This window comes from Aplysia californica, unplaced genomic scaffold (assembly GCF_000002075.1).
Source record: "Aplysia californica isolate F4 #8 unplaced genomic scaffold, AplCal3.0 scaffold00013, whole genome shotgun sequence".
Lineage (NCBI taxonomy): Eukaryota > Metazoa > Mollusca > Gastropoda > Aplysiida > Aplysiidae > Aplysia > Aplysia californica.
The window spans coordinates 842,705-849,953 of record NW_004797283.1 but is presented as its reverse complement, the minus strand read 5'-3'; the positions used below and the strand labels follow the sequence as shown (position 1 = coordinate 849,953).

At 39.8% G+C, this 7,249-nt stretch overlaps 1 protein-coding gene across 3 annotated transcripts in view; it reads left to right on the top strand.

Moving 5' to 3' along the window:
* Nucleotides 1-7,249, top strand: part of LOC101846548 (melanopsin) — a 204,821-nt gene that overhangs the window by 63,854 nt on the left and 133,718 nt on the right. For all 3 annotated transcript variants that reach the window (XM_035970641.1, XM_005090136.3, XM_005090137.3), the window contains exon 2: nucleotides 3,775-3,832. The gene's annotated coding sequence lies outside the window, so the exon portion shown is untranslated. The remainder of the gene's footprint in view (nucleotides 1-3,774; nucleotides 3,833-7,249) is intronic.

The window sequence follows — 7,249 nt, the reverse complement described above, 5'->3', positions numbered from 1 at the left end:
GTTATTTTACTTAAGGAATAAGACCCGCACACCCTCCTCCCCACAGTCTCAAGCAAAAATACCCCCCAAAAACACCAAAAACCAAAACCAAAACTCGAAACAAAACAAACAACCAACAACAGAAAAACAAGAACAACAACAACAAATTAATAATCAGTAAATCAATCCATATAAAGAACAATTACAGCAACAGCAAAATATTAACAATCAACTCTACGAAAGGGAAACTCCATAACGCAAATGAAGCCCCACCCCCTTATGCCTCTTCGCGAAAACACAGAGAGAGAGAGAGAGAGAGAGAGAGAGAGAGAGAGTGTGTGTGTGTGTGTGTGTGTGTGTGTGAGTGTTTGTGTATGAGTGTGTATGTGTGTGTATATATATATATATATATGCATGTACATTTTTGTATCTAGCTATGTGTGTATATGTGTTATGTGTGCTCATGTGTAGGAATATTATGTGCATTTATGGTCTAATGTGTGTGTGTGTGTGTGTGTGTGTGTGTTTGTGTGTGCGTGCGTGCGTGCGTGCAGGTTTATGTTTGTACGCGTATTTGTGCTTGCTTGCCCTACTCTCTCTTTCTCTCCAACCACCACTGTAATTCTTAGCTCTGTGTGCTTTTCCAATTCGTTTAAAGAATTGTTGTTGCCTGTTACAAAGTATGTCTACATTATCAAAGATAGATCCCCAGGATGACGTATCTGTCACAGTCTTTGATTCTCAGGACTAGAGAGCTCAGTGGACAGGGGGGGGGGGTGTTATACCTAATGTACACTGCTAATTCATCTATTTGAGTCGGGGTTTGTTGGATCTCTTCATGGATGGAGCACAAAAAAAAGCCCTGCCATTTTGGCACAAAAGGACAGATTCGATTAGCGACCCTGGAATACAAACGCGTTTGATTTTTGAAGGCTACAGCTGATTCTAGTTGTTGGATTTGGTCGAACAGTGCCAAAATGGTAGCTGTTGTCCCATTCATAAAGGAAAATATGGTTGGTTCCGACCCAAATCGATAAATCCGATTTGCAATGCGCCCTGGGTATTAGAATAGGATTTGCCTGAGATGGAGAAGGATGTCCTGTTCTTTCCATTTAGTTGTAATCAGAAACTGTTTAACTCATTGAGGACGCGCTTTCTGATCATGCGACAAGAAGGTGTTCTGTTTTCGGCATAGCTGCACTATTCAAACATATTCTTTTTCTACTTTGTTTTCTTTGCCTGAAACTTTAAAAGGCTTGAAACAGTATTCATACTTTACAATATGTAAAAGTATTTTTCTGATTTATGTATAATGGTTCGAAATGTGCCAAAACGTTGCTTTCGCTCTGATGCTAATCGGACGCATGTGTGTTGAATATAATTGCCAGGAAAAATGTGCGAACTTGTATAGGTTTAACTTTGTTGTAAGGTCCGTAGTTCAACACCCCTTGCAGCCCTGTAAGGTCATTTAAGAGGCGGGGCCTCTGAATTTAAGTTCTATATCCGACAAGATCGAGACAAATGGAAAGATTGGTGTTTTAGTTTAGTTTTAGTAGAGGTTTTTACGGCACTCGCAACTGCAGAAGGTCATACGAGCGCCAGAAGATTAGAGGTGTTACAAGAGAGTAACAAACATAAAAAAGAAGGGGAGATAAGGACGATAGAGGTTTGATAGGAAAGAAGAAGCTATTCACACCAGAGCACCCGCCAACCACCCACAAGATTCGTGTAAAGTACTTTTCCCAAGAACACAATGTCGGATCGAGCTGAGCCTGGAACACCAGAACTCGCAATCTCACGATTACGAGTCCTGTAGACAAACCTCTGGATTATCGACGAATAATTGGTCTCGTGTGACGGAGGAAGTAAGCTCTCAGCGTTTTCAATTAGTGGCTACCTTTGCTTGTTAGAAATCATAATTTACCACGGGAGATACAGCAGTGTCCACCCACTGGTACGTCTCTGGTATTCAGCAATGTTTTCTACTTCTTGCTTATGCCTTTACAATTTATTTGATATTATACTTCTGGCCGTAACAATTTGTGGCTGTTGTTGCATTGTTCCCTGTTTACAAAGCAAGAGATACAACATTGTTGTGCCAGCCCGTATTTTAACGTAATGGTTTGTTGGTTTTTTTCAGTACCTACAGTTTGATTTCCCTCACTATAACAACACCTTTGTCACGCCCAGAATGAAGTGTGATGTATAAAATAAATTAAATAGAAAGCCTTTCTGGTTAATCTGGGTTTGTTTTGTTTGTTGTTGTAAGTGTTTTACGGCGCCCGCAAGTGCATAAGGTCATATGAGCGCGCGGGACACACTAAACTTTTCCAGTTGGTAGGAAATTTTGAATTTTGCCCGGGTGGCGGCCGAAGCCTACTCTTATCGATTTTAGACCACCAAGGGATCTTTAACGTGCACAACTTGCACACGGGACCTCCGAGATTTTTCGCCCTTGTCCGAGAAAGCTAGGTGTAGATCTTTCCTACCAGAAGATCAGGGGTGTGGCTGAAAGACAGCAGTAAGAAGAAGCCAATGAGTAGCAGTAGAAAGGCTGCAGAAAGAATCAGGAGCCCAGAGGAGGGGGCAAAGGAGGTGAAGGGGTGGGGGCAGAAAGAGGAGACGAAAGCAGACGACAGAACATTGCTAGAGAGTAGGAAAGGAGGTGAAAGGAGACACATTTAGAGAAGAAAATGTTTTGGTCGCTACCCGGATTCGAACCCGAGACCTTTGAATGAGAGGCGAACACCTTAACCTCTAGGCCACGAGAGCCCCAATCTGGGTTTAGAAAAAACAAACTTAGATGTCCAAAAAAAAAGACTTTGTAGAATATGAAAAATCAAGCTGGCAGAATGGCAAGAGACAGGGTATTTTATTGCAGAAAGTCCCGAGAAGCAAAATCCAAGTACTGAAAAAGCTGAGAAAAGCATTTTGAAGGCAACGAAAAATGATATAATTTCAAACCGACAACATCATTAATTATTATGCTTGAGTGGGTGGTTGGCGGGTGCTCAGGTGTGGTCTGCTCCTTCTTTCCTATCAAACGTCTTTCGTCCTTATCTCGAGCTCCTCCTTCTTTTTTGTGTTTGCTCCTCCCTTGTAACACCTCTTATCTTCGGCACTTATATGACCTTATTGTGTTGCGAGTGCCGTAAAACTCCTACCCCCCCCCCCCCCAAAAAAAAAATTTAAAAAATATACATGATACTCTCTGTAGCTATGTTTGGAATTAACGAAAATATTTTTATCGCTCACAATCGTATCTGAAGAGGTGTACAAAATCTTATTACAATTAATCTGATTTGTGTTTGCTAAACTGGTCAATGAAATCGATAGCTGGAACGTGCTCAGTGTGAGCTAGTCGAGTAATGGTACACGAACAAATGATCGCCCTTAGAGACCCTTTCTGTTCAGGTCGATTCTGTCATTTATTGATTAACAACAGAAAATGAGAGTCGAATGAGTTAATGCATAATAAATGTTACCCCATCTTGACCCATATACACGAAGCTTACGCAAATCTGTTGAATTGCCAGGTTGCATTGGGTTATAGTAACTCAGTGGGTAGTTGGCGGGTGCTCTTGTCACACTGTTGTGTGGTTTACTCCTTCTTTCCTACCAAACGCCTACTGTCCTTATCACTCCTCCTTTTTGTGCTTTTGCTCTCTTGTAACACCTCTATTCTTCGGCACTCACTTGACCTAATTGTGTTGCAAGTGCTGTAAAACGCTTAATAAAACTAAATACACTGGGTTAGGATGTGCGCTGAATCGAATTCTCTTATATCGTTTTCAGGAATATCATCTTCTGTCACAGCTTCTGAAAATGGGCAACAGGAACCTCTAAGAAAGCAGTAAGTATATTAAATGTCTTGACTGACAGAAATATGAAAATGTTAATAGAGATGTTGTAAACAACTAAACGAACTAGAAATGTCTGGCCTCTTGTGCTGATGAGATGTGTGATTTTACTCGTTGTCGAACAAAGGAAATAGATACCTTTGTGAGAGGGGGGAGGAGTGTCATTTTAGTTCCTGTAGAAAACGATACATAAAATGTTTTCTCAACAGATATGACTGATAGACCTTTGTACTCCATATTGTTTCCACAATTTTTAGACAAAGTAAAATCAGATTTGATTGGACAAAATTATACATAAAATCATAACAAGAGAACTTCTCCCGAAGTATGATTAGGCGTTTCTCTCATTTCTTTGTCGATTATAAGTATGATTATTCTTGTCAACGTATTTACTATTATCCTGCCTTCTCTGTCTTGGTCGCCTGTGTATGGAAACGTTACTGATATCTAAGAGACACAACTAGTTTATTGATTACATTTTACTGTGAATTTGATCCTCTTTGGATGTTCCGTAAGTTTGCCTTATTAATGCAATGAGGTCACTGCCCGTTGTCTTTCTAATGGTCGACAAAGCAAACCAACACCGAGCGCTTCGAGTTTCAAATCTGAGTAAGGTTCAGTGTTCTCGTCTTTACTAGAATGCCTTGAGTTGGCAGTTCTAAAGCTTGACATGGTCCAATTGTCCTGATAGTGAAAATAAACATTTAAGTGTCTTATTGGTATGTTAATCTGTTCAATTTTTTTTTTATTTGTAAAAATGACTTCAGTAGTCGAGGTGCTAGCTGGTAAACATTTTACGCTTCCATGTTCCGGAGACTTCATCAGCTGCAGTGCTATTCCGCTTTCATTTACGAGAATAACTCTAACGAATGAACAGAAGCAATTGCTTGGACTAGATACATGTTGAAAAGGTAGAAGAGGGAAAGGGGAGAAATAGTGAGTGGATGGGTGTTGTGAAGAGATAGAGGGTGAAAGAAATGAAGAGACGGGGGGGGGGGGGGAAGAATTATTGAAAGAAAAGATGAGACAGAAATACACAACAGCGAAGTAAATTTGACTCTAAAATAAAATAGAGGCAACAGAAATGTGGTTTCTTAGGAGACTGCTAAGAGTATCGTGGAAGGAAAAGAAATCAAATGAGGTAGTGCTTGATGAAGCCCACGTGGGACGCTCAATGTTAAAAACAATCAGGAAACGACAAATGCAGTTTTTGGGACACCTGAATAGACATAAGTTTCTTGAACATCTAGCTCTCACTGGCAAAATTGAGGGCAAGCGAGGCAGGGGTAGGCCCAGAACAACATACTTAGGGAACCTAAACAAATGGGTAACAGGGAAAAATCAGGGAAACGTAGCTTTTCTGAGAGCATCCGAGCAAAGGAATGAATGGAAAATCATGATCGCCGATGTCTGTCGCAGATCTGGCACTGGATGATGATGGTCAAATTACAGGGAGAGGCAGCGATAAAGAAAGGCAATGATGGTGAACTATTATTCCGAAACATTATTTCCGAAGCGTTTCGCTCCCACCAACACATATGAGATATTTTGGGACGTTGTTTGCTTGACTGCATGTTAAGATCAACCTGAACTTTGTGAGAAAAGATGGTTCTTGGAGACCATGCACATCCTCAACAAAGTATTTACCCGTTGAAGAACGCTGTTCTTTTACCCGCGAGGAGAACGCGTAACATAAATGTGAGGCAGCGTGGTGAAATCAGGCTCTCGTCAAAATAATCAAAGTGAAGAAACTTGCATTTTTCCGCAGGTTTGTGAATTTTTATCAAAATTTTGTTTTTTGGCTCAACACCTTTCATGCCCATTAAAGAGCTCATTTCTGTGTGGATTTTTTTTTAAAACGTTGATTAAAGGCACAAAAATGTAAATTTTTAGTTACGACGGACTCTTAAGCTAAGGAAATAACTCATCTTTGGCGGCCATTTTCTCAATAATTTTACCTCTAAAAACAGGTGACCCCCACCTCCTTCATTCACAAATATCTCGATTTGTATTCAAGATTAATGGATATTTTTTTCAACCAAATAAAGACAAGTGAACAAGCTTTAAGATGATACCAGTAACTCTACATGCTCAAAAATTGACGAGAGCCTGATTCCACCACGCTGCCTCACAAATTACACTTCTGGCGCTGGCCTGTTGTACTAGTTTTCTTTTGACTACTACTAATAATATATCTCCGTTGGAACGGGCCGCAACAATAGGATGTAGAACGTAGGTTAACGACAATAATGGCGCCAACGAAAAATGCTTGTTTTGCCAGAACAAAAACAGAGGTTAGAAAGGGCTTTTTCCCGCCTTGGAGCACAGTCGTGGTTCCGTCTTCACTTAAGCCAGATGAGTAGAAACTAGGACTACTCCTTTAGTATATTATGTCTTGGATTAGAGCCTCTCGAAAATGTTAATGGACTGTTGTACTGTTCAGAATCGTAGACATTGAATCGATGCTCGGCTAATTTGACAATGACAATGACAGTCATTACTCAACTCACAGGAAGAAAGTTGGGCGTTTGCAATGGCAGTGGAATCGCAGGATTCACAAAAACTAGGTCACCATTTTCGTCGGACCTTACCGTTACAGCTTGTTTAACAACATCATTTGATCTCTCAAGATCGACCGGATTCGTTTTTCTGAGGCACGGCCGATTTTGGTTCTTTAAGAGGAGGAGCGACCCTTGATTTTGCAGATTTTGGGTCAGGCTATGCACATTTTATATTGGCTGATTTTTTAAGATAAACCTGTTTTTTGTCTAAAAAATAGCATGGATACAATTGAGAAAGACTTTATTCTCCAGGTAAATTGCCTTTAAAAACATGAGGATGGATTAATATAGTGAATTCACAATTATTGTCGGTTTTCAAAAAATGTAATTTTTGTGCAGTTTTTTCCCTACTCCTTCCTTAGTTTTCATCCTTTTGACATGAAACTTTCAGGAAACATTGTTGGCACGGCTGCCATCAATGTAACAGAAAGATATTTGCAAAAAAATAATACTTTTCCATTGGCAAGCAATTACGCAACCTAAATTTTTTAAAAGTTTTTTGTACTTTGTGAAAATTCTCATATTTATTTTTCTTTTGCACTTATTGAAAAAAACTAGCTGTTAACACTGATAGGGTCTGGTTCAGGTATACTCTCCCCACATTTGGTCAAATTTAGTCTGTAAATAAGAAAGCCTTAGGGATTTGAAATCCATTGTTTATTTTCAAGACGGCGGCCGTCTCCATAGCAACCGCTTTAGCTATGTCAAAATGAAATTGCGTATCAAGAGATTTTACTATGTCTAACTTATATGTGTACTTAGATTTGATCTCGGGCAACAAACATAGAAAATGGTCCTCAAGGGTATTCTTTTGTAAGTAAAAGTATAGTACGTGCTTGTGCACTTCAG